The sequence below is a fragment of the Cyanistes caeruleus genome, chromosome 1, assembly GCF_971803275.1.
Source record: "Cyanistes caeruleus chromosome 1, bCyaCae1.hap1.1, whole genome shotgun sequence".
Taxonomy (NCBI): domain Eukaryota; kingdom Metazoa; phylum Chordata; class Aves; order Passeriformes; family Paridae; genus Cyanistes; species Cyanistes caeruleus.
In genome coordinates this window covers 122,219,935-122,244,376 of record NC_141701.1, presented here as the reverse complement: position 1 = coordinate 122,244,376, position 24,442 = coordinate 122,219,935, and the positions used below count along the sequence as shown (strand labels likewise).

General features: G+C 38.9%; 1 long non-coding RNA gene across 1 annotated transcript; it reads right to left on the bottom strand.

Moving 5' to 3' along the window:
- Window positions 1-395: 395 nt before the first annotated feature.
- LOC147655872 (uncharacterized) lies at window positions 396-24,236 on the bottom strand. Its single transcript, XR_015277410.1, has 3 exons — window positions 18,501-24,236; window positions 3,125-3,295; window positions 396-2,711 (listed from the first exon to the last, which is right to left on the bottom strand). It is a non-coding gene; the product is annotated as an uncharacterized LOC147655872 (long non-coding RNA).
- Window positions 24,237-24,442: the final 206 nt, after the last annotated feature.

Here is a 24,442-nt window from a genome sequence, read left to right as displayed (position 1 = left end):
GGTTCATTTGACTTCAGATAAAGTTCTGAGGGAATTTTGGTTTTTCAGATCAAAAAAGAAAAGAAATATCAATTAACTAGTCACTCAGCCTTAGTCTGGAGTTTTGGTTCAGCTGGTTTTTGAGAGAGTAGCCAGCTACAAAGTTCAAATCAAAACTGGAAATTCTCCATGCTTTGGGGAGTAGGAGGAGAGAAAACAGCATGAAGAAAAGGAGAGAGAGGGTATTGGAAAAAAATGCTAAAAATGACAAAAAGTAAAAGCCAAAAATAACCAGTCTGATTTAAAGGAGAAGCATGTCATAACAGAATTTCCTTAGCATTACTGTATGAAGATAGTAGAAACCACTGATAAAAACTTACATTGTGAAACACAGAATTTCAAACACAAAAGCATCATACAGGGCCTTGAAAACTGCATAGGAGGGAATAATTTTTAATTAAAGATAAAATAAATGAATTCAGTATAATTACAGCATAAAAAGGTTTGGAAAAAATGTGTTTCAAAGAGGTAGATATAATTAATATAGTACTTAAGAACACTTTAATATTTTTATTTTTATAAAGTAATACACACACAATGAAATATATCTCCAGGCTTTTTGAAGGGATTTTTAATTAACACAATAATAATAATAACAATAATAAAAAATAATTATTTTCTTTTAAATACATTTCTGTATTCTATCTCTAGTTTTTGGGACCTCTTTATTTCTGTTCCAGCAGCTGCATTCCCTATCACACTTTGTCACATCATCAGTCATACAGCTACTGAAGTCAACTCCCCCTCTGCAGAAAGGGACACTTGTGAGTTTATATTGCTGCCATAAATTTTTTGGCAGTAAATTTCTTAACAAATAATCCCATATTCTCCTGTATACAGTGCACAAACTGGCTAATAAAATGATTTCTACTTGGGGATTTGTGGAATGCCTCCATCTTCAGTCAAACGTGTAGACAGAAGTATCTTGTAAAATGTACTGGAAAGTTCATAAGTTTTGGGGTTTTCAGGAACACTCCACCTGGTGAGAAAAGCAGATTTGAAAAAAAACAAACTTTAAAGTTCTCCAAGTTCACCACAATCATGAGCCAAGGAAAACCTTAATTGGACTCAGTGGCGAAAGTTGAGCAGTTAAGAGCTGGCCTTTTGGGGCTAACAGCACTTGAAGAAATCCAATTATTAAATAATAAGTTATTTGTGGTTCTGAGGTTTGCATTGTGAATATATTAGCCCATGTTTTATGCCAGCCTCCTCTCCCTGAATGTTTTATCTGGAGATGCTTGAAATAAAGTACAGCACAAAGCTGCAGAACTACTTGCAGGTCTTGACATAAATTGGGATCACTTCTCATCTCCACTTCTGACTCTTAATAATCATTTGGCAGTGCAAACAGAATTTCAGTGGGGATAATGAGCTTTCTAAGAATGAAAATGAGGATCACATCTTGCCCATACGATAAATAACCCTTCATTTTTTATCACCCTTTATGCATAAACTCAGTGTCCCTCAGACTTTCTCATCATCCATGGGTAATCTCATAATTTTTAGGGTAGAATGAATAGTGAGACAAAAATATTTTTTGTGACTTTTAAATTTAATTTGTGCATGTGTTCCAGTTTAATTCTGTTTTCTCATAAATACATGCAATAGCAAACTTTGGATCTCACAGAGGAGAGTAATTTAAGTGCTGAAAGAAATGCAGTTTATAATTACATAACTTAATTCATAGCACATAAAAATCCCAGGTCAGCCAAAGGAGAAGCAAAACCAGTATATGGCTTAGGAGGCCATCTTATCAAATTAGATTAATGAAATTCCTAGAGAAGTAATAACAGTAATTAGTGATGGAAGGACAAGAAGGGTGTGAATTCCCCTCATCAAACCTCATATGTCTAAAAGCTTCCAAATTGGGTACCTTCACCCCAGTATGTGAGTCTGCTGCAAAGCCCTGGTGATTTTGCCCACAAATCATTAGCAGCAACAATGAAGAATTGAGACCAAAGTGCTATCAGGAGCACCAGAGAGCCTAGAAAGGTTTAAACCTGAAATAAGGACAAGAAGGAAACAGTTAATGAGACTTAGAAAGTAGGATTATACAAAGAGCCAAGTTTCAACAAATGTAGGAACATTTTATATCTACTGAAAGGGACAGTTACAACATGTGAAGAATATAAGAGGTTCATACATTTAAAAATGGAAGGGTTCCTAAGTGCCTCACAAAACCAGGATGTTAATAAAAGCAAACATTTCTGCAGAAAAGTGAAAGTTCCTGCATCAGAAATGGAAGGAAAAGCCGTGGAAGCACCTGTCCTTCAGTGCAGCAAAATTTATTGCAGAGGCCAAGCAAAGGCTGAGGAGTTCATGGTCTCCCTGGCCAAATCTTCCTGAGCTGAAAGTTATGGTGCTATTTTTTCACTCTATCAACATCATGATGACAAAAAATATCATGGAAACCAAGTGTATATCAGAAGAAACCTTCTTCAGCTATCAGCATCCTGAGAACAAAAGGGAGTTTCCTTGTCTCTCCATCAGCAGCTCTGGTGAGAAGCTTGCCTCAGGTCTATGTTCCAGTATGTGCCCATGTCTCAGATCTGTAGGCTTGCTGCTGTCTGGTGGTGGCCACTTCCTGAGCATTCCTTCATGCATCCCTGGAGTTTGTTGTGTTTCCTTGGGGAACTCAGCTGTGCCAGTAAATTACAGTTTAAGGATGCCTGCTGTTTAATTTAAAAAGAAGTTGCTCATGCAACATAAAACTTTCTGCAATGAGGTTTATTTTCTAAATAATTCTTTTTTTCAACCCTGGTCATTAGGAATGTATATTTGTGGATTGAGTCCTAATCTTTTTAGTTTTTGGAATCTGTGGGTTTTAGCTCTTTGTCTACATTCAAGATCAGTTCACACATATATCAGCTGACACACACCACGTAAACAGCATACAGACTATCCACCTACATGAACGTAAAGAAGTTTCCCAAGGTTTAATTTTGCACATCTTTAATTAAGTGATGAAATTTAACACCCCCCCCCCATATTAATAAAGTAGGGTTCTTCTTTGTCTGATTTTATTTTTCTCTTTTTTATGTGCAAAAGCAAATGCTAATATCAGTCAGAATAGAGGATCTTTTACCTTTGATTTTTCTTCAGGATGTGCAGATGTCCAGTGTAACTCTTAAGAGAAACTCAAAGGAAGTAAAAGTCTACCAAAAGGGTATGGACATCAATAATTTTTTGTTTCTCGGAATGTGATCTGTGAGCCTCTTGTGGTCCAAACTACATCAGATGTTTTTCTGCAAAATGACTGCAAACAAATTAGAACAGAATGAAAATAAAAATTAGGTGCATTAAAGCAAACAAACAAAAAGTGGTGGGAAAAATGGTACTAAACTAACATTGAAAGGTTTGGCATCATTTCTACTTCATTGTAAATAGAAAAACATTCCAGCACAGCATGAGTAAATACAATGACCACTTTATTGCAGAGGGAAAGGGGAAAGGCTTGGAAAAATAAGAAAGCTCTGAAACTAGAAAAAAAAACACACTACAGCTGCTGATTTCTAGCAAAGAAATGTCTCTCCCACTCTGGAAAGGGAAGAGTGGTTATCCTTTAGGAAAGAGACTAGGGTCAGCTCGGAACCCTTCCGTGGGTGCCCTCTGTGAACTTGAGGCACGATTCTGCTGGGAACAGCAGTCTCATATCCTCCTTCCCACCGAGCTGGTGTGTGGCTCTGGCTGGCCCTGCCTCAGGGAAGGCATTTGGGGTGGCAGTGACCTGCTGTGTTCTGACCAGGGCATGGTGAGGGCCTTGGAATCATGCCAGGGCTGTGGATATACCAAGCCATGACGCACGGTCTGCGGGAGTTTGCCTCTCCTTGCTTTCCTCTGCACTCAGATGGACAGCATGTAAGGAAGAGAGCTCCTTGTCACTAATAATAGCTTAAATTGTCCTTGTGGGAGTAGAGCAGGCCCATTAACTCCATTGTAATGGGATAAGGGAATGAAGGGTCAAGCTCAAAACAAAAGACATTTTAATATCTCATTTATTTTTTTCTTTAACGTTGTTCTTCTGCTCTCTGGACTGTGGAAAATTGATTTGATTTTTGTTTCTAATCTGTTTCTATCCAGTTTAACTCAGCTTTCACAAGTGAGCCCAGTGGTCACAAAGGCAAAAATGGAGTATTTCAATCCCATGTCAGCAAGTGTAACTATAATCCTTTTATCTGTAAGACTTTTCCTTCAGAATAATCTCGTTCTTCTATAGTCTGTAATCAATCACAGCCACAAATCTTTTACTTAATGTAGCTTTTTCTTCCTGAGAAAAAAAATGCCAGGGTTTTATTGTTTTGAATAATTGCAGGTGATGAGAATACTAAGAGGTGAGAAAAACTGGGAAATTCTTGTTTTCTGAGATACATTAAATGCCTGCCATAGTTTGGAACAGGAAAAAAGTGAGTACAAAGGAAAAGTAAGTAGAGAAAAAGCAGATTCAGTAAGAGGTCTTTCTAAATTTTTTACTGTCAGCAGCCATATGTTTAGCAAAAGCATCTGGATCAGGAAAATTACAAAGTGGTGTGTGTGTTTGTGCATGGCATTTTGTTCTGTGAATGAAGTAAAGCATGAGTGTAACAGTTGAAATTTGGGTTAAAAGAAGTGAATATCTTTATTTATAAGTAGTTTCTCCTCTTTGTACAGACATTTTTGGCAATACACCTTCTGAAAAATTTGGCAGGAAATATTTCAATCCCCTCCCAAAATCCTGAGACTAAAAATATTTAAGAGAAGTTTCTGGACTATGAAAATGCCCAAAAATCATGCAAATGTTTGGAAGGCAAGAAATTGTAAATGTCACTTGGTTCCTGGAGATAGGCACTGCTCCATGCATGCAGCTACACTTGATGGTTTTCTTATTGTCTGAGGACATATTTTAACCGAATGTCTGGACATCTTTAGGTAGCCACACTGTAGAGTAAAAGAATGGTGCATGGTGAATGAAAATGGCTATTTACCATTGAGAAGGAAAGATCTGTTTTGTTGTTTATCTCAAGATGGGTTGTTTTATACCAATAAGCATGGGCTGTTAAAACTGGTGGTAGAACTTGTCCCAGCAAATCAGCACTTTGGTAACTCAGCTTTTGTAATCCATGGGCTCTAACAGCAGCTATGGGATTTAGGTGCAGAGCATGCAAATAGTGAGGTATGTGCTTAACTCAAAGCCTTGTAAACCAGAGGTCTCAAATGTGTCAGATTTTACAGCTTTGGCCTCTGCTGTGTGATGACCAGTTCTGTTCCACTGAATGCTCCAAATTACCATTGCTCTATTTATGAACTAAACAGAGACTCGTGCTTGTGTGCTCTAGGGTAGGATTCAGATTATTATGAAATCTGTCTTCAACTCTCCTGTTTATAAATCTGGGAGCTTCAAAGTCCTCAGCAAAATCAGCCTCTTTGCTGAAGCCAGGAGGCACTTCTGCATACCCACAGTTTAAAAACATCTTAATGAAGAGATTCTGCAAGCTCAGTGATAAAGATGGACAGAAAATGCCTTTCTACTCAGAGCATTCATGCCAATATTTGGCACAAATCCTTCCTTAGCTGCAAGGGTCACTCCAGTGCTACTCTACCCCTCTTTCTGGTGTGCAAAAGGCAAAGGGATTGCCACCACCCTGTGTTTCCCCGCTCTGAGATGTTCTTAAGGCATCAATGGAAACACATGTGTCACTTTGCCCTGTCTTACAGCTGTAAGTGCTGAGTTTTCACTCAGCAAAATGTTCAAACCAAGAGAAAAAATAAAACCAGAGCAAAAAGTTAGTGTGCTTAACTGAGTGGTAACATCTTTAAAATGTGTTTTGGAATCAAAAAGTATAAGCAAAATGTCCACTGTGGCAAAAATAGTTAACAGTTCCATCATTTGACTTACACTTTGGTGAAAGACAACTTGAACTAGGCTTGCAAAAGAATTTATACAATAAACACTATCTCAACTGCAATAAGAAAGATAGAGGGATGCACTCAAGAAAGAGGAATATTAAAAATATTCTAGAGATGCTCTCAAATTCAATTAATTATTCGGGATTGAGAATGGAAGGCAGAAGAGTTGAAGAGAATTGTGGGAATATAAATAGAAATGATGACAGCCAAGTGAAGCTAACAAGTAATAGGATGTTTGATAGAGGAATTTAGGTGCTCACATTCTCTTCTTTGGCCAGAAAATGAGAAAGAGGAAAATCTGGCTAGCACTATGAGCTGGAACTTAAGAGGATTGGGGAACTGTAGAACAAAGTTTAAGGGATGAAATGATTAAACACAATGCAATACATTTGGATAAATTAACTGACTGCATCAGGACCATGGCAATTACCAACATGAGAAAGGCAGATGCCATGTTAGGTTTAACCAAGAGCGTTTTTTTCCAGAAGCATTCAGTTGCCAAGACACTGATGAGTCCTCTTCCAGAAGACTGTCTACAGCTTTGGCCATGAATATCCAGAAAATCTGATGTCCAACTAGGGCAGATGTAGGTGAAAGCTAGAAGAAAGTAGTAGAAACTCTGTCATGCAAGGGTGTGGAAGGACATAGTTTGAATTATCTTACATGGTTATCCTGAGCCTGTTCGTGGCCCATAAATGTATGAAAGAAATAAATATTAATGAGATGATGAATTAAAATTAACTTTTATAAAGCATCCATGAAGAAAGGTAGTGGAAAGGAGATTTCCTATGTCTGTGATATCCTATAACAGCTTTTTGGTAGGAGTAGTGGGGGCAAAACCACTTGCTTATTTTCAAATTGGACTTGATCAGTTTGTGAGTGAGATTATATAGTAAGAATGTCTGAGTTTGAAGAGGACCAAATGTAGTGGTCTTTCCATCACTGTGTTTCTAGATGCACTTCTCTGTTCCAGCTTCACATTGGCAAGCTGGGAGGTTGGGAGGTTTGCCTTAATCATAGAAGTAACTCTACTGAAGGGAGAGAGAGGAAGAAAACTGAACTGTTCTGAACCTTTGCCAAAGCTTTGGAGACATTAAAATAGAAACCCAGGAATTTGTCCAAGATTTTATGTGACCTAGTTCAGCAGTTATGGTTCCCTCCCCCGGCACACACATCTTAAAAAAGACATAGTGGTACTGCAAAAAATAGAGAGGCGAGTGACAGAGCTGATCAAAGGTATGGAACAGCTTCCAGGTGAAGAATAAGTAACTGCACTATGACTCTTTAGTCTCCAGAGATTTGTCTGAGGACAGACACCTTACAGAGATCTACAAAATCAGGCACAGGGCAGGGTTGTTGCACAGGCAGTGTGTGGTCTCTGTGAGTGCAACTGGGGGACGTCAAAAGGAAGCATCCAGTGGCAGTTTTGAAAAGCAGGAGACTGGTGTGGTGGAGCTCCCTTCTGCAGGGGGATGTGGATATGACAGGATAAATCCTTTCAATGAAACAATATCGTTTCTGGCTAAGTTGCTGAAGCATGAATTGCTGCAGGATGTGAAAGTATTTCTGGGAAGAAGTAATATGCTCTTCACTATCAACCTCTATTTGCCTCTGCCAATGGCAAGATTCCAGGGTTAGATAGAGTTTTGGCCTGATTTGACACAACTGCACAGTTCAGAACTGCTCAGTACTTGAATAGCATGCCATGGGCAGAGCAGAGATCACGTTTGGTATCGGCCCTGTGTGCTGTGCAGCGAGCAAACACAGTCCTGGCATGGTCACACAGGACAGACCTCTTGGGCCACACCTGCCTGACTACACTCCACTGTCTCAAGGCCAAGCTTGCCCAGGCCAACTGGCAGTGTAGACGGAGGCAGGCAGAGCTGTCAAACTCAGTGCTTTTTAGCAATATAGCCACAGCTGCTGAATGCAAGATATATTCAACAGCTCCTGGCAAAATGTGCTGTTGGAGCACAGCTGAGAACATTTGGAGAGCATCTGCAGGAACATTTGCTGAAACACTTACACCTGGGTCCTACTGTGTTTGTAATAGTGACCCCATAAAAGGGCTGTGGGCCTTAGCTTTTAGTAGCTAGTCAATGTAAGGACGTTTGAGGCTTGTGAGGTATTCATTGCTTCAAAGTTACTCGGTTAACAAGGAGGAGTATTGTAAGATTTATATTACTTTCTTGCCATTTTCAGTGGAGTTAAGTAGTACTGGAGTAAGGTAGTGTTAAAGCAGACATTAAGGTTATTCTAATTGTTAGCACTGTAATCTCCTCCTTACTTTGCTCCCCCTCACCTGATTTGCTCTACTACATTATCTTTCAAGGCATTTTCCAACAAGAATAACTGGCAAGAAAAAAAATAGGTGTCTAGGACCACACTATACTACCCGGAGCACTTCCAAATTCCTGTGTAAGGTCCACAAGCTGGCCACAGCCCAGTTTCAGATGAGAGTGAGACTGTGCACATGTCAGGCTTCCCTGCACCTCAGCTTTTGCCAAGCACTACCCCAACACATTCTCCGAACAAAAAGCTCTCCCCACCGACTCTGTGTCCACCACCCCAGGAATACCCAGGGGTGTAGATTGGGCCAAAACACCAAAGCTTAAGCAACCTGATGCCTGTAGGTTTTAAAGCTGTTAAACTTTTAACATTTGAATAGCTCAGCTAAAGCTCTGAGCTACTCAATGTTTAAACATGCTTAATTAATTTGCTGGCTTGGGGCCTAAAAGTGCAGTAGCTGTTACCTAAATGCAACACCGACTGCTGCTCTGTGAACTCCCTGCTCTTTTTTGTGGTCTGGGTCTTCTCTTCCCACATGCACAAAACCAAAACATCTACCCCTGCAGCCAGGGTAACCCAGTCTGCCATAACTCTTCTAACAGCTTCCAAGGAGCTGGCTGCTGGGAGTGCATTTAGCCATGCATGACCTTACAACTGTCCCTGGACATTGAAAGGCTCTCCTTTTCTTAGCTGGAGAAATGATAAATTTCATTGACACTTCTCCTCATTCCTACGCCCAACTGGGAGCACTTCAGAATTCAAGCTAATGTTTTTGTTTCAAGGATTTTCCCTTCTTCTTTCTTTAATGGACTGCTTTGCTTCACTGGAAGTTCCTTTACTTTTAGATCCACCATCTCCAAAAAGGAAAAAGAGTTCCCTCTAGCCACCAGCTTTTGTAACAACATCCAGCTGCCTCCATCCATGCTTTAAATGTGGGTTTCTGTTTGCCTAGCAGTAAAACTGTAATCTGAACATCAGTGACAAGTCTACTGAAAAGTTATTTAGCTCCTAAATTATTATACTGTTTTTTCAGAGGGAAGGAAAACCAAATTTATCTAGGGGCAGACAGAATGCCAAACTGAGACAAAAAATATTGGCCATAATAATAAACTGAAAATGCTTGGAATAATTTAGAATAAAATGCTCATTCAAAAATGTTTTCCAGTTTTTGGAGAAAAGCCAGCATAGTCAAATAGGTCTGGGAAAAAATATCCTGAGATTAGAACAAGAAATAATTAGCTTGTAATAGAATTCAAAGAATCCTCCTTTTAGTTCTTCAAACAGAGTCAGGAACTGAAAATATTTTTATTTCATTTCTACTTATTTTATATGAATCCAAAGGTACTAACTTCTGGTATTAAATCTTGCTTAAAATCAACCTTCTTAGACTTATTCAGTGATCAATGCACTCTTTAATCCACACTGAGTGTTAGGAACAAGCTAGAAAGGCCAGATCCACATTCCATGTAAAAATGATGCTGAAATATTTACAGGTTCTGCCAAACCAATATGGCTATAAAAAATCTCTATCAAGTGGTTGAAGCAGACATGGTGTAGACATCTCACAAACAAACCAATGACCATGTTCAAACACCACTCAGCTGAAGACTCTATCCATAAGCAATCCAAGAATATTGAGGAAATGAGGGTGGAAGAAGTGATATCAATATGGGAGTGTGGGAGATAAAACAGAGAAGAAAAATCAATTTAATATAATATTGAAACGATCATTCCAAAGTGAAGTGAAAACTGGAATAATATACAGAGTAAGTGATCACAAAAGCCTTCACTTTGAGAGCCTGAGAAAAGACTAAAGAGAGGCAAACCAGAAATGATTGCTATAATAAGGATAGAAAAGCACAAGAGAAATAAAATCTGACATTTATTGTATGATTGCATAGGGCTTATTGTAACTACGGAAAGTTATACTGTGCTGTGGGTTGCATACTGCTTTCAATATTTACATGATGTTTTTGAAAATTAACTACTCTTTTATTTTATCATATGAATAAACCAAAGAAAAAAACATGAGAAAGGAGAATTAATTCTCAGGACAGTGGAAAATGTGCATCAGTATTCGTTGTCATATTGGTCATACACATTTTCCATAGCAACTAGATTGTCATTAGAGAATGACAAAAATTCCATGTGATATTTTAATCTCTGCTAAAAAATTTATGCTACTCAAGGATGCATCAGAGCTCTCCATCAGCCGTCCTGTTGGAGTCCAGTGCTCTCCCTAGCCTTTGATGCCCAGCTTACGAGGCCCTGGCAACTCTAATAGAGAACATAGAGTTGATGTTTTCTCACTAACTTAAATTTTTTAGACATTTAGGTTATATGTAACGGTGATTTTGTTAGTTTTACATCCCCCATCTTTAGTGCTGAGCACACTGCCCTCACTGGTTACTCCACTGCCAGGTCCCTTAGTGAATATAGGGCAGAAATCCGTTCTGATGGTGAGGCGAAGCCAATTTTTCAATTTTGGGGTGTGACACAACTGTGTGTGTTAAACAGTGCAGAACAGGTCCTCACAGTCACCACACATTACTGTGTCTACTGGCAAAGAGGCCAAGAATGATAAGTGCAGCAACTATGGCTTGAATTCTTTTTAAAAGTGCCTTTGTCAGTGCTCACAAAAACTGTTTCCTTGCTGAAGAAAACTCTAAACTGATGGATGCTGGGTGCTAGGCTGATACAACCACACCATGTTGTATTTGATTTCTCTCAACCTATGGGGCTATCTCATTCTTCAGTCTGACCTAATAAGGCAGGTTTTTTATTCTTATGCATTTTGAAGATATTTGTTCAACCAGCACAAGTATTTTCCACTGGGTATTAAATGAATTGTCTTAAAATGGATTTTTATGTTTCAGTCATGGGTGTCCTTCAGAAACAACCAGATAACAATTCAATGGCAATAGATTTCACTTGAATATATATTTCCCATGGCCTATGACCAGGTGATAATTTTTAAATCTATTTATAAAAATGTGTTTTTAAAAAGCTTATAAATATTTGCATACTGTGAGGAAGAAAAAAATGCTCATGAAAAGAAGCCATTAGTTTAATGCAAACTATTTAATGCAACTATTTGTATCATGAATTGTTACTAAAATGTGTATCAAGCAGTGGAGTTAATACTACTGTCTTCTCAAAAACCCATTTGGTAGATGTAAACTAAATGTTCACTAAATCTTCTTGTGATCCAGGCTTACTATAAATGAAAGGCCAGCTTCACTTCCTTCATGGATGTGGATTCCTTTTTGGAGGACTTTCCTTCTTTGAAATACATAGCAGATCATTCATTTTGTGAGACTTGGCAAGACCAGGGCAGAAGTCTGAAAGACTGACAGCAAAAATAAATGAGAAGAAAGCGGTTCATGGGAAAAAATACCTGGCTTGTGTTTGAACCAACAATTGATCTAAAAATGCTATTTGATTTGCATATAGACCATTTCTGTAACATTTATTTTAAAGCTTTTAATAAAATGCATTTAAAACAGATTGTATAGGTTGCTAATGAAGACAGATCAATGTCTCATTACAAGAAAGGGAAAACTGCAAAAATCAATAATGCAGGAAGTTAAATTCTTAACATTTAAAAAACCTCTAAATCTTCTTGGGAAACTATTTTCATTTCTGCTATTCCTAGCAAAATAATGTTAGTCAAGCCTCATAAATGCTGGATAAACGTTCAGTTGATATCTGTTATAGAAAAATCTTAGGTATTAGTTCTTTGATACTCTTATATGCTAGGTTTTGGCCAAGACAGAAGCATGTCCTTTGAAGATTGCCATAGAGTTGGTCTCACTGCAGGAACACCTAACTTTTATGACCTTTACTACCAAAATTGGACAAGACTGCTAGACTAGTTCACAAGAGACAGCTCCAGTGTTCATTATTTTATGAAGTGAAATACAAACGATACCTTCAGATGAGCAGCAAAGTTTCAGTCGTAGCAGATTCCAAAAAATACTTCCCCCTTTCATGTGCAAGGTTCAAAGCTTTGCAAGTCTGGAAAGCTCAATAGAGGACGGAGAGTTGGCCAGATTCAATTCATTAGAGCACGTCTTAACTGTCAGCTTGTAAAATAAACCTTCTCCCCCACCTCTTCCACCTCCTTCAAAAAACATAATGCAACCCTGACAGAAAGCTGATAACTTCACCATGCTAAAGGAAACCTGAAATCTGCAGACAAGGATTTTACTATGTGCTGAGCCTGAAAAGTGGAAGGAAAAATAATGTAGCATTGTCCCCTACACATAGAATTTCAGGTAGAAATCCTCCAACGCCGTAGGAAATAAGTTGATGATGTACCAATTCCTGCTTAAGCAGGGACAGACGGTGGCTTATCCATCATGGAATGGCTTGTAGAGAACTATACTGTATAGGAAGGAAGGATTCTTTATTCTATATAGCTGTCTTCATCTCTATCTCCCCAAACATGCACAAGAGTATGAACACACACATACTTCTGAGATATTTTTCTTTTGTGCATCTCAGACTATTTAGAAGCAAATCCCTATTTTTTAGCCTGTGGACTTCTCCTGCCTAGAGTTAGTGGTGCTCTTCCAGAATGAATGGAGAGTTAAACTATATAAAACACTGTGTCCTTAAATAAATGTTGTCTTAGGCAAACCTACCCTCTTAACATGCAGCAGGGCAATTCTCAGAAGAGATCCCTGCAGGGTATTGGTGTTCCTTCAATCATTTTCATGATCAAATCCAATCCAAAATAAGGTGTAAGCACTGTGCTGGCACAATATTTCTCATTAACTGTCACACACTTGTATACATATGGTATTTAGTGTGTAACATGTATTTAAGAATGAGCACAAATAAACATATATTAGAAACACAAAACAAAATACTCTGTTGGTGAATATGGTGCTGCTAGTTTTAGCACAATGTTTACAGTTGCAGATTTTACAGATTCCACGATGATTAGAACAGTTTATTCAATGTACAAGCAATTGTTACAATCACTGATTAGTTCCCTTTGTCAGTAGTTTCCCTATCATGATTGCTACAGTCACAGGAATAAATCTTCCAGTTCTTTTCACTATTATGCTACAGGAACAATGGACAGAAGGCAGAAGTAGTTTTATTGTTTCTCTAACTGTACAGAGACTTCCAAATGTCTCAAAGAAACTTCTGCCACCCAAAATCCTGGCCTTCTGGCTTATGTGATAATTTGCTTTCATTTTATAAAACTTTTCTGTTGTTTTGGTTTTTTCAACATTCTATAACTTTGAAATGGTCTGTCTAGAAGTGATTTACCCCTGCAGTATCTGTATCTATCCAGAGATAATAATAATGACTTGGTTCTTAAACTTCAGGATTGGACCTGCCTTGATAATATGGTGCCTTATGAGAGATTAGCATTTTGTTCCTTCCTAATATCAAACCACATTTTCATGCCAGTCCCCTAATTCTGCAGAACTTGAAACATGGGAGATGCAGCGGCAGTGAGCAAAGCAGAACTCAAAGACTGAGGATAGGGAAGGAAGAGTAGTCCATTTGACTAAAACAGGTCTTGTACATTTAAACAGTGCTGTCTCCTCAGAAACAGGTACAGGTTAGCCTGAGGGAAGGAGCAAATGAAGAGAGGAAGCATTAGATTCTCTGTTTTCTTCCAGATATGTTCACTTTGCAGCTGAAGGAAAATTGTTCCTTGCCCCTACTATACTACAAGGAATAGAGTGGAGAAAATAGTACAGAAAATATCAATTCTCCCTAATGATATTAATTCCCTGTTTCTAAAATTCTTGCTTGGGTCAAGACCTTGTTAACAGAATCTGCCTGAATAAGAAGGGAGTAACTCAGCTGCTTACAGGAGCTGGTTCACTGTGATAGTGTTCCCATTGCACCATTTTCCATGTGTAACAGTCCTGCCTGCCTTTGTCAGAACCTGAAACTAGAACTGCTAAAAAAAAAAAAAAATAAAAAAAAAGAGAAAAGGGTGTTTTATTCTATGAAATGGCCCAGAATGACTCTCAAAAGACATGTTTCTTGGCTGTTAGGGTGGCTGCCCATCTGGTTATACTTTTCAAGAAAAATTATGATTGAATATTCCTTCTTATGTGAAACAGAATTGCTAATTCAGAAATATCAGAGTGATCTGGTTTTTGTTCTGTCACAGCCTGGTGTTCAGGTTAGTCTATTAAACTACTTCAGCACTTTATTTCACCTACTCCAAATCTGCTGTTCTTTAGCCAGGCTTTCAATACAGCAGTCCTGACTCACACTCAGATATCTGTAGTTCTGCCATTCCCTCAGATATCTGTAATTCAACAATCCACTTAGCATTAAACATTAAACTTTAGGAATAAACTTTAAGGTCTTGTCCTGCAGAAAATGCACTTACTGAATTTGGAAACAGACAGGACCAAAACTGGCCAAAGCCTCTCCAGTCTATGTATCCAAGACTATGGATTCGGACTTTTCCTCTGACTACTTTGTGGTTGTGGCACAGCTTCATTGACAGTTTCATCTTTTCCTCTTCTCATTTCTCGGGTTGAGAGTTGCCTGAAGTGTTCGTTTTCCTGTTTAGTCACACATGTTCCAATTCTTCCTATTTTTTAAGAGTTTTTCTCAATCTTGCTTTCTTGTGAGAATTTTGGCTCTTGTTGTTTTATATATATGAGATTTTATATACCATGTTCGAAGACCAAAAAGAAGGAGATTGTGCTACATTTACTAAGTAACACTTTGCTTTGTCAGGGATGCTGCTTTGAGAAAGATTTCTGGATAAAGTTACTGTTAAAAGTGACTGGGCAGCCAGACTTCACCTGTATTTTTTGTAACAGTGGCAGCCTTCTGTTTGCCACCCAAAGTCTGGGAAATTCACATTAACTCACCATTTAGCATTATCTATCTGCTTTTGGCTGATCACTGATTTACCTTTGAGTTTTATAAGTAATCTTGCATCAAGTGCTGATTTAGTGCTGACTGTGGTTTGGATTAAAGGTGCCTGTTCATCATCATTACAGCCTATGAGCCATCTACTCTGATAGAACTCTTTCTGTATATTCATTAATTCATGCTTGGGAAATGCTTTACAATTGTTAAGCACTACATAAATACTGATTTATTGTTTTTCTGAAATGTGCTGTTACTGATCATCCTGTTGAGATTTGTTGCAGAGTTTTCTGAAGACTGTACTGACTGTACTGTGTTCTTGGCAAATCCATGGGCAGGGACTTCATAGCCCAAAGGAAGCAGAAGAGAGCTGAGTAATGATGGCAAAAACCTTTTGCTGCTTGGACAGAGATCTCAGCAATCTCTGTGGCCCTTGTCACTCAGAGGATCAGAAGATGAAGAAAGCAGTGTGTTACTGCAGAAGACGGACAGCCTTTCCCCCCTCCCACACTTCTTAGGGAGACACTGGTACACCTTCAGCCCACCCTGACTGTACTTGGCAATCCAGGATCTCAGCAAATGCTTTGCCATCACGTTTTCTCTCCTCCTGAGTGCAACAGCAAAGCAGGTTTGGCATCTCCTCCTTACAAGCCTCACTGCTCTCACACATACATCACACAGAGCCTCGGATCACTATTAAGTAGGATTTCTTGGCATCACATACTGCATGACTCAGTTCTGGGTGGTCAATGTCCATTTGCATCTTTAAAGGAAAGACAAAAATCCAAGTGCATTTTTAAACTGAACAGGGTTCACCAGATAAAGGAAATGTCTTTTTCTTGTATAATAGGGTGTTTTACCAGACTGTTAAACTGAGTTACCCAGTCAAACCCCAAAAGAGGTCCTGAATGGTGGCATGTCTGAGGGATGTCAGTTTGTATCTGTATGGAGCAATTTTCTGACTTTTGGAAGAGCCTATCCATAATCTATCATAACACCTTAAAATCAGGCTACTAGAACTGGACAAACTGTGGAGACACTGGCATCAAATGGTTAAGTGATCTATGATAACCCCAGAACCAAAAATAGAAGCATAAAATGGAACATCAAATCTCATCTAAAATTTTAGTTTGATTCTTAGCTGCTCTCACTGATCTTTCCCCAGGGTGTCCCTCTCTATCTCAGGCAGAAACCAAGCTCACACTGTCAGTGTGCTGCTGTGGAGAGCTGCCATGTAGAACATCTGATCCAGCAAAGCTGAGGGACCAATTTGAGAAGAAGTACCAGCGTGGAACAGACCTATGGCTATGGTTTGTCTTTTTCTGTTTGTTCATTGAAAGCAAATTTAGAGGAAGGCCATTTTCATTGTATTCCTCTCTGTTCCAATAATCACAATTTCATGTAAAACAACAATACTTTAAATACACTTAAGTCAAGGGGTAAAAGAGATACCAGTCTAATTTGCAGGAATAAAAGCTGTATCCCACCTACCAACAGGGGCTCTTCCTGTAGCAAAAATGAAGAATGATGCCTGAAAAGCATTTTAATTTCATATGGCTGTTGCTCTTCTTTTTGGAAAATACTGTTTCTTCAGTGGTCTGTCATACATGACTTTCTCAGCCTAATTGTGGCATATAGAAAAGGGGTCCTGTTGCCACACAGACTACTTCAAAATAGGTTATTCAAAGAGTTGTTGATAGAAAAATGCAGAATTATTAATGAAAAGTTTGTCCTGCCTAACATAACCATGCTGAGCTCATTCAAACCTAGCCCAGCAATGAATGAGACCCATTCAGTTTAACATAGGAAGGGTTTGCAGAATTCAGATTCCAAGTTTGACACAATTAATAGTGTTTATAAGTTGAAGAATGTTGCTGCTAGGACGGAGTGTATTCAAGACAAGTGATCATATTTCATAGCACACTTAGAGGGTGAAGAGGCACTTGACATAAAACACTCTCGTTTCCATAATTCAAATCATTTGGTTGTTTAAGAAGATTTATATTTTCTTCAGCCTCTTTCCCTCCCTTTTTCTACTAGTTTCATATGTAAAGTACATTTTATTTTTCTCCTATTCCAGTTCCTTGCCTTTGAGAGGATCTAAACAAACAAAACATTCTCCCCAAACTGTTGTGATCTGAGTTTCAACAAAACTGAACAGCAGCAAAACTAAAGCATGCTTCTGCATTAAGTGGTTCTGCAGCTGTATGAAACAAGCTGAAGCATTGTCATGAAATTCACATAATGGAAATGAATAGCAATGATTCTGCCTGTTACAGGCATAAATTGAAAGAGAATGTTTTGAGAAAGGCACGTAAAACTAGCATATCTTGAAACAAATCAGAAGAAAAAAAGGAGGCACTTGAAAAAATGTGTATTTGGGGAATATAAAAATTTTTAAATGCAAATTCTGCAGTCAAGATAACTGTGATATTGACTTTTTTTTTTTTTTGCACTTGCAGAATCTGTTTTTAGCAACCTGGCAATGCAACTATACTTGGACCACTAATGAAATATTATACTGACTTCAGTTCCTTCAGATCCACAACATACTGACAAAAAGGGTGCCCAAGTTCCACTGAAATCCACACGCTTTAGCTCATATAGCTGCTACCTCATGTTGGGGACAAAAAAATCAGAAAGTTCTATGTGAAGGAATACTTTTTAACAAAGTGTACCTCTAAAGCAGAGAAGTAGGTGTGTAGAAAGCGATATTTTATTTTTTTTTTTTAGGCTGTAAAAAGGACAGAAGAAGTTATCTCAGTTACAGAGAGGCATATAAATGTGATTGATGGGCTGGGATAAAAGCAAGAGAAAAGCAGAATCAAGACAGCTTCAGAGTACAGGAAACAGTCTGTCCATCAGATGCTATGTTTACATGCCACCCCAGTGCTGCTGCAAAGCTGCTAGAACAAGAAAAAGCTGCATGAAAGACCAATCAGTTAGATATTTAACATGTATGCCAGAAGGGAAACTTGGCCTTGATCAGTTAACCTGGAAAGCATGTTTATCCTGCAGCATTTATTGTATTGTGGTTCCTCAGCTCCTCAAAGATGTTCCAGCGCTGACAACACCTTCTGCCAGAGGCCCTCAGCCTGAGGGGTTGTTTATGGGTCTTCTTGAGATAAAAGCCTACCCTCAAATTGATGTGGATTAGAGATTAGACCTGCAAGTAGCTCTTAGCAGATACAAAAATGACATTGATGGAGCTGAGGCAGTTGCAGAGCCCTAGACCTGAAGTGGACAGGAAGCGGCCTGCGTTGGGCACCTAACGCACACTGCATACTCCCGTTCCACATGGTGAGGCCTGGCTGCTGCTTCTGCTCTTTGTCAGCCCTGAAAACTGAAGAACAAAAAACCAAAACCAAAGTAAAAATAAAACACAACCAAAACCTAAACTAACCAACTAGCAACAAAAACCCCACCAAGTCTTCCTGAACAAGGAGCTCCTTTCAGCTGGATATTAATTAGAGAGGCAAACGCTGAATCTCCCGGCCCTCTGCTGAGCTCCTCGCAGTGAAAAGTACAAAGTGAGGGCCTGCTGTGTGGGTAAACTGATGACTCACTTTTAATATCAGGTTGAGCCAGGATCTTGAAGGCTGCCAAGTTAACTCTACAGGGATCCCCACTTCAGCCCACTCACATTTCCTAATAACAGCACAGCATTTCAGCAGGCTGCGCTTAAGCGAGGCACTTTGATTTGTAAACAGAGGCGGTCTCGGAAATAACGTACCAGTGTGGTTAGCTGGATAATGTAAGACAACAAGGTATAATGGCAGCACTGGTATTAAATGGCCAGAGGATATTGCTCAAATTTGAATGTGACAGCGATTAATAAGAGATAATTTTTAATGGTATTTTAAAATTCTACCCGTGCTTTCTGTAGTCCCAGGAGAGGTATTACTGCCCCTCTTTGAATCATACAGAGAGGAAAAGGCTGCTGGTAAATGCATGACTACATAAGTACACGTTTTAAAGAATTTTAATTTATCGTTAGATGACCAAAAAATATTTTATACAAAATAGACTGCTTGTTCCTGTGTTTTGACATAAGGGCTTAACCCATCATGCTTGCTGGAATAGTTTCATGGGTTCTTGAGACATTTTACTTCAGGTCCTCAAGTCTCAACCTGGTAAAATTTAGGATGTGCAGAAACATCCCAGAGTACTGACTCACTCCTGGCAGATTTGCATCTCATTCTATTCCGGCATAAGCTACGACTCATGCACTGTTGCCACGCAGATCAAAAGATGCATGTTTATTGTCTTGGCCACATGACTGCAAATATATCGCTGTGTTAGTTCTGCATTAGGCTTCCTTCTTGAGGACAAACCTCTTTCTGTTCAGACATGAAAAGGTTTCTTAAAAGAGATGTCTGATTTTAAGGCTCCACTGCCAAACTGATTGCAAATCCAGTAGTGTATTCTGAAATGTTAAACAACTCTGTGAAAGAGGTTTAACTCCCTACCCACACACCTTCTTCACCCAGTCAGCTAAGGCTTCAGCTTTCTTTGTGGCAAGCAGTATTCCACATGCCTAACACTTGGCACTCTTTCAGGATTATGGTCTTGTGCCTGCCCTGTATGCACAGCATAATGTACAGAGGGTTTAAGTCCAGTGGTAGGAAATGAGTGCCTTTTCCCTCTCACTAAATCACTTTTACTTCCACTGGGCAGTCACAGAAAGTGAGAAGAAAATCCTAACCAAGGATTATTTAAAAATCTGAACCCAGGCAAATGAAAGGAAATGTTCTTAGCTGGCTGGTGCCATTAGGTGCACCCACCTAATCTCCCCCAGCCAAGGCCCTGGGGCAGGAAGAATCTACCACACTATCAATCCACTTCTGGTTCATCTGTATGCAGTAGGTTGTCAGCTCTTAGCTTCCTGCTAGGGTTGGGCTCCACAGACCTCAGGAGGTAACTTCTCTCCATACCAAGGTTCTGGATGTGCCTTACATCATTCATAAACCACGACTTTCCTTCTGATGACTGTAATGGTACTATATGATATATGGCTTTTTCAAACTTTATTCAGAGTTCAAGCAGAGAACTGATTTTAAATTACCTTAAAGATGGCAACAGTAAAAAAACTGTGGCAATTCCTAACTGTACCAGGTGTAGCAGTTCTTAGGGATATTGATGATGACATACATCTGCATGTGTGTGAGGAAGTTATTTTGGCATGTAACCATTGCCTAGAAGCATGTTGGGAAGTGAGGGGAAGAAACCACCAATTGTTTCAAAGGAAATCATATTAAAACAGGATATAAGTCACAGAAGCGCAGAATCAACTAGGTTGGAAAAGACCTCTGAGGTCATCAAGTCCAACCTGTGACCTAATACCACCTTCTCAACTAGACTATAGCACTGAGTGCCACATCTTGTCTTTCCTCAGCACCTCCAGGGACAGTGACTCCACCATCTCCCTGGGCAGTCCATTCCAATGTTTTGTTACCCTTTCTGCAAAGAAATTCTTCCTAATGTTCATCATCAAGCCCTCCTCTGGTGCAGCTCTCCAGTTCTGTTGCTGGTTGCCTAGGAGAAGAGGCCCCCACCTGTCTCCAGCCTCCTTTCAGGCACTTGTACAGAATGATAAGGTTTGCCCTCAGCCTCCTCTTCAGGCAGAACACCTGCAGCTCACTCAGCTGCTCCTCGTAAGACTTGTGTTCCAGACCTTTCACCAGCCTTTTTGCCCTTCTCTGGACAAGTCACTGTGGCATTTGCAGTTCCTGAGTTCCTGGTTGGCTGCCTATTCATGTTCTAGGTTGTGTTTCTAAACGGAGCACCTTCTAAATTTTAAATTTTGTGTGAATAATCTCTACAAATCTTTCTCCCTCCAATGTAGCCCAAAACTGCAAGAACTTCAATAGCACTTTGGTGCAGGAAGTGCAAAATTTGTCCCAAAACTTATGAATGCTGTAGCAAAAAATGCCCTTCCCCTATGCACGTACATTTGGCATAATGTCCACTGCACCAAAGGCTGTGCAGAAATAGTGGTTTAATTATAGTAGGTCACCACACCTTTTGGCAGCACTAACTGTAAATGACCTTTGTGTTTTCAGTGCACTGAAATGAGTTCCCTGATATGCGTTCATTTTTCATTGCAATGATATTTTCCCACTGATAGAAACAGACTGAGACAACATGGATATAGCCTGCTCTATTCTGGTTTGATGAGAAAATGCCAAAACTAAGTTATCCCCAGTCTTCATAGCAATTGAGCCTGGCACAGGTGCAGTAACATTATTTTCTTGCTGTTAGGACTAATCCTGGTGGTATTGATGTGAATGTTTCTCATTTCAGTATTTAGTACTTGATAATCTTCTCAGAAGATAACATAGGGACATTGATATATTTTTTTTTTTTCAGCAGTTTCCTAAACCAGGCACATGTTAAAAAATATCAATAGATATAGAAGTCTCAGGACATTCAGGATAGTAATGAGAGTCAGAGATGAGCATGAATGAGCCTGTGGATGAGAAGTGGGAATGACATGTACTGTATCATTTTCATCTGTTTGACGGAAGTCACAGGAATAATTACAAACTTTTGTAATGCCCATGAGAACACAGGGGCTCCATAGTGCATTGTGAGCACCTGGGAGCACAAAAAAGCAGCAAGAAAATTTCTTGTCCCATTTTATTTGAAGAAGAGAAGTTTTTAACAGTTGTGGGTTTTGGGTTTTTTTTTTGTTCCCACTCCACAAAAAAACTAACCCAAAACATCTTTTCCCTCCAAAATAACCATGAGTCTGAAAGGCAGAGAACTCACCTGGGATACATAAGTAAGAAATGCCAGTGCTGGAATAGCTAATTATCAAGGCTCTTGCCTTGGCAAGAAACAGATAATTTTCTGGAACTAGAATCTCTCTCCAAGAGCTGAGGCAATTTATCATATAATCTCCCTTTCTGCAGATTTTGTGTGTTTTAGTATCAACAAAGTTTCTACCTTGGCTTGCTTGGCTGTAGTGAAAAGACACTGGAGCACTAACATCAGGGAGTTTGCATGGCTTGTGTCTGCTGTGAACTCAGCACTAGCTGGGAGATTTCTGTAAGGTCCTTCATAATTTAGAATTCCATTTATTTTTCATCCACAAAAATTAGCAAGTTTGAAGTTCCAGCTGCTGGATAGATTTACAGATTTGACTTTATTTGACAGCCTGTTTTATAAATGTTGTAGTGACATGTAGGAGACTTATTTTGGCCTCTGAGGGATTAAACAAGATCAGGCCTGCCAGGCCTCTAGAGAAACCCATGTGGCAATAAGAAGTGCAGATTCAGCAAACCTCTGTCCTTTCTGTAGCCCTAGTTCTGCAAAATAAGTGTATATATGAGCACTTCAAACTAATTGTGGCTACTGAATGACAAAGATTATAGATATATTTGAGAGTTTAGGAGCATAATTGCTGTGGATTTGAGAAAAAAACTATAAGTGATTTCGAGGAAAAAGCTTAGTACCTTGCCATTATACTATTAAAGCAGACAATTGCAGTATTTTGCAAAAGAACAAGAAAGCTGTATTTTCACAGGATTACAAAACCCTGACTTCTGAAAGGAATTTTTGTGCTTATTTTCTTGCTTTTAATCCTGGACTATGGCAGAGTGGCAAGGACTCCTTGTCTACAGATGTTACTAATTATCAAAATTTACATGAAAGATGTACAGACACCTTGATAATGAGCAGTAGGTAGGTTAAAAGTGTAATGACAACTCGATTTTTCTAATAAACATTTCTGATTTGACACTACTCCATCAATAAAAAATTATTAGCACCTGATAAGAGACCTGATATTGCAATATACCACTATGAATGACATTCATTCCCTGCTTGTTGTGCCTGTCCATGGACTGAGCAGTCCATGAATGCTGGTGCCTTTTGCTACCAAAGCCAAATAAGATAACTCCTTTGCTATTTCATAAGCTGTCTGATGAGGATTCTGGGATTCAGGAGCACCTCACCTATTCCTCCAGTTTAGGGTTTAAACTCTAGTGAATTTTAAGGCCAGAAGAATGAGTTTCAAAGAGCACACCCACTTCTCTCTTCAGGTCTCAACATCATTTTGCTAATCTAATTAATATCCATGACAATTTAAACAATACATTGACTCAACTGCTCTTGAAGCCCCACGGCACCTAGTTAAGTTACTTTCAAACACTGCTGTAAATCAAAAGAGAAAGTCTAAGGTCACTGTGTTTGCTGTATGTTTCAGTTTGGGACCCTGATTGCTTTACCAACTGCTCATTGATGTTGTTTTCATAACTTGCTAAGGAATACTTCATTTCTTGCTCCAAGAATTTAATTTGTATCCCCACCTGACATGCAAGGTAGCCTTTAGCTTGAAAATAATATGCTTAAATTTTAAAAACAAAAAACAATTCAGGAAAAATACTTGCAAAGGACAAAGTGTACAGCAAAGATTTAACATAAGCAGTGGAAACCCATGTATTTCTTTGGTGTTTTGCTTTTAAGGTTTCCTTTCCATCTGGGCACAATTCCCATTCTTACAGGGAGAAATACAGACATATTGTTTGAGAGGAAAGTAAAAACTTGGACAAAATCTTCAAGAACGGTTTCGGCGGAGAGAACAGCCCAGCAAAACAAAGAGATGGATAAACAGTGGAACAAAATGTTACTGGCTTCCACTGGTAGATGGTAACAGAAAAGCAGGAGAAGAGAGAGCAGACAGGCCCAGGGCAGGATCAGTTGTCAGGACAGATGTCCGTCACTGACCCAGCTGGGACAGCTCCTCTGCTTTGGGCTGGGGTGGTTCCCTCTGGGAATCAGAGAGAGCAGCATTTAACCAACGTTAAAAATGCCAGTGAAAAACAACTGTCATGCACAGTAGAAATTTCAATTTCCCAGCTAGAAGACCCTTAATATGTTATACCACTGTTTAAATAGTTCTTGCTATCTTATGTTTGTCCTGCCTTTCATATAACACTGTGTATATAATTCTGTTATATATGAAGAAAACCCAATAGTATAATTAGGGGTCAATGCCAGGTGAAAATATTGATAAGATTTGCTTAAGTCTTCTATTCAAGGAGTGTCTTTTTCTTGGATAGTTTTCACTTATTTATAGACAAGACTGTTAGAGTTGACAAAATTTAAGGGGATTATGAAACCAAGGGATTTGATGTGAACCAGTGAGTTTAGACACAAAGAAGCTAAATTTTCTTGCACTAACAAAATGCTGCATAAGAAGAACTAAGTCTGGCAATGAAATTGAATATATTTATATTTAAAATTTGGTCATCCCCTTGGTTTTTTTTCCACAATATTTTTCAAATGTCAATACCTATAAAATACAGCTTCTGTATCTGATATCCTTTGTGCAAATATCTTATTTTAAACTACCTTTCTGAGA